At 42.0% G+C, this 3999-nt stretch overlaps 1 pseudogene across 1 annotated transcript; it reads right to left on the reverse strand.

Annotated features, from left to right (window-relative positions):
- Positions 1–510: 510 nt before the first annotated feature.
- On the reverse strand, positions 511–3109 carry LOC147611390 (aldehyde oxidase GLOX pseudogene; annotated as a pseudogene). Its single transcript, XR_015263799.1, has one exon. The product of XR_015263799.1 is annotated as an aldehyde oxidase GLOX pseudogene (transcript).
- Positions 3110–3999: the final 890 nt, after the last annotated feature.

Consider the following 3999-nt stretch of genomic DNA (forward strand, 5'->3'; position numbering starts at 1 on the left):
TAATGTAATATGTATTATATATTACATACTTTAAAAGTGAGTATTTTAATAAAAAGGACTAACTACATATTAACAAGCGAGAACCTTGTTATAGTTTGAACCATGCTTGCTACACCAAGTAGACGTGCTATTGTGGATTAACAAATAAAAAATAGAATCCTGAAAAAAACAAAATACGCATGATGATGCTAGGAGCAAACATGATGGTGGTGGGAGCAAACATCCCAACCAAACATGAAGGAAGAGGGGGACTTAATCTTACATTACATGATGATGATGGGAGCAAACATCCCATCCAAAATTGGAAAATATATCATAATTATATCAATATTAAACATTTATTTTATATTAAATATTTAATATATCATAATTATATCAATATTAAATATAGTATTTATTTTATATTACATGAAAAATATAGTTTTAAAAGTGAGTATTGTAAAATATTATATATTCATAAAAAAGTAATTCCAATGTTAGAGCCATGCTCGCTCTATTGTCGATTAACAAATAAAAAATGCTTTTTAAAAAAAAGAAAAAGAAATACACATGATGATGATGGGAGCAAACATCCTAACCAGACATGAAGGAACAAGGGGACTTAATCTTACATTACATGAGAGCAAACATCCCATCCAAAATTGAAGGAACAAGGGGACTTAATCTAAAATTACATGATGATGATGATGGGAGCAAACATCCAATCCAAAATCGAAGGAACAAGGGGATCTAATCTTTTTTTCTTTTGGGATCATTGTGCTCGTGTGCGTGTGTGCTTTTCATGCCAATGGAGACATAGCCTAGCGGTAAGGTGTTGAAGTCTCGTGCATGAGGTGTTGGGTTCAAAACCTACTAACCTAGCGGTAAGGTGTTGAAGTCTCGTGCATGAGGTGTTGGGTTCAAAACCTGCTGGCTGTTGACGGCGGCGACAGGGGGACCTAATCTTAAAGTTGGTGTTGAGAGGCACATTAGCTATGGATTAAGGACTTAATCTCATTAGCTATGGATTAAGGACTTAATCTTACATTACAAGTTCATTTTGAGAGCCAAATTAAGGTGAGACTACTTGCACCCAAGTGGCCACACCTGCAACACGAGATGCCACAGGGAACATCATGTAGTAGGAGGGGGGTGCTATGTTGGCGTTAGGGGGTGCCACCACAGTCACCACATACAGGTTATTGCCCAACCCCATGCGAGAGAGGATCCTCATCCTCACTAGCCTCTGCCCTTGCGAGTAAGAATGTGTGCTAAAATATGCACTCACTAAGTTCATGTCCACTGATGCAGGGGGCCTCTGGCATGAGAATGTCACATTAAACACCATGCCATAGCTTAGCCTGGCTGGAGAAGACCTTATCCTTGGCTTCTTTGCCTCATAGGGTGCATTCAAATAATATGGTGACCATGCCTCTACCCTTAGCTCCGTGGGTAATGGCCCTGTCAGTGTGTAGAACTGATATGGATTGCTCCCTGCAATCAATACCCTGCCATCAGGTAGCAAGTTTGCAGTTGAATGATACATCCTGGGGATTTTGCTAGCAGGTTGCAGGACGAACCGAGCCTCGGGCGCGGATCTCGGGCGATATACGACCGGATTCAGCGCGGGATTAGAGGCCGCACCCCATCCTTGACACCCATTTTGAGCACCATTGATGATCAATATATCTCTAGATGGTAGGAGGATCATGTCACCCATGCACCTTCTCATGGGCATGGTTTCCATGACCCATGATGGGGTTGCAGAGGTGACCACCATTCTGCCGCATGTATCAGAGCAGCCGAATTGCTGGCTAGGGTTTCTGAAAGCACCCAGTTGGGCTCCTCCACAGATCATCACTTCAGCAGATTTATAGTTGGTGGTCCCATGTAGAGGGAGGAGGACTGAGCTGCCTGCAGAGGGGTAGTTTCTTGGGTTGCCTGGTATGGTTGGGTAGCTTCTCAACACTGTGTTAGTCTTGTAATCAAGCAAGATGGAGTCCCTATTGGCAAAAATGTAGAGGTTTCCATCTGGCAGCAAATGCACAAAGGGGTAGTAATTGTCATTCTCAAAGTTGTTTGTATCACTGAGCAGCTTGAGGAAGAAGCTTCCTTGCCCAGTAGCCCTTGGGAAGAACTCATATGTGAAAACAGACCGGCCGCCCACGATGATCATCCTGCCATCTGGCAGGATCTGATTGGTTGCATACCATCTGGGATCCTTGAGGGCCACATTTGGGTCCTCAACCCAATCACATGTTCCAGTTGATGGGCATGGGGAGAGCCTCCTGATCTTGGATTTGCCTTCAAAATCACCCCCTGTTTGCAGCATTGTGCCATCTGGTAAGAACTGGCCAGAGGAGCACCATGTGTCTGTGAAGATGAAGAGTGGGCGGACGGTGTTGGGGCCGGGCGTGAACATGACGGAGTGGGCGGTGCAGTCATGCTTGAGGGTGAGGTCTTGGGAGTTGTCTCTGCAGAGCCCATTGGGCAGATTGATCTGGGAGGGCCCTATGTTGGTCCTGTCCAGCATGATGACTGTGTTGAAGCGAGTCACTGCGGTGTGCATGGATGCAATGCCTGCATTGTCTAGCAGCAGCTGATAGCTGCCCAGCATCTGGCTTGCCACTGATGGCAGCCTGTTGCAGCTGCCCAACAACCAAATGAATAGGAGCACACAAGGCAATACTTTAGTCTGATGCATGATTCTTTGATCAATTGGATAGTCCTAGTTTTGAGAAAACAATGGCTAGGATATGGCTAGGATATGGGTAGAATGTGATGTGGGAGAGCTACTGGGAGTGCCAAAAGGCAGGCCAAGCATGGATTAAATGGGGAATTTGTAACTAAAACTCAGAGAATTGAAATAGATTAGGAGAGTAATGGATTAATTTGGACTAGGAATATGAAGTGAGAGGGGTTAGAAATCTCAGTTGTAGGCCAAGCATGATGTGTAGAGATTAAATTTGAGGTAAGGGTAAGGCCAACAAGCATGGATCAGTAAAATGCAGGGGTTAATGTCAAGTTCAAGGGATTGTGTGCAGAATTCTTGAGTTGGAAGAATAATCCAAAGTGGGTGCTTTAAGTTGAGACTTGGAATCTCTTGGAGCACCAGCCCACATACACACAATAATGTGCTTGCTTTACACTATTGGGCTAGTAGTGCAAGAACCTGGGAAGCTTGGCTCACCCATGGTACATCAGAAAACACACACACACACACACACACACACACAACACACATAACACACATACAACACACATACACATACACATACACACTCACTGTTTATATTAAATAGTAAACTGTACAGTCATAGTCACCCGAAGCGGGTGGAACCATGAGAATTACACACACACACACACACACACACACACATACACACACATACACTCACACATAACATGTTGAATAAAGCCTCCTTTTTCATGCATGCAGTCCCAAACAGGAACCACAGTTAGAGAAAGACTTGTCTTTTCTGATTTTTTCAATATATATTTGCTAAGCCAATGATAAAATTTGTAAAATTGAAGTAATTTTCTTGTTAACATTCAATCCTTAAAGGGGAAAATATCATATGATATGGAGAGTTGCAAAAATGAGCAAGAAAATAACCACAAAAGAGCATTTGATCAAGTTATATATTAAGCTATATAAATATTCTCACAAATTAACAAAACTATCATAACTAATCCTAATCCACTTTTCAACCTAATGCAAGGTTATGAATTATATTGGCAAAGATTAAGGATAATAATAGAAAAGATTAGTGATAATCCAACCTAAAGTTTCACCCACCATCATATGGTACACCATCATTTCTACCAGGCTCTTTCTCCTTTATGTACCCTCAAGTGATGGCAATGGCCAAAACTTCAGTCCCACAACTTTATTCTCTTTACAAGATGCCTTATTCAACACCACACTTTATCTCTCTACTTACTCCTTGTCCAAATTGCCTTAAATCCATTAATCATTAATTTCACTTAATAAACATGCCTACCTAATCACTATTAATG

This window comes from Cibotium barometz, chromosome 47 (genome assembly GCF_041138505.1).
Source record: "Cibotium barometz isolate CiBa-2024 chromosome 47, ASM4113850v1, whole genome shotgun sequence".
In the NCBI taxonomy this organism is placed as follows: Eukaryota; Viridiplantae; Streptophyta; class Polypodiopsida; order Cyatheales; family Cibotiaceae; genus Cibotium; species Cibotium barometz.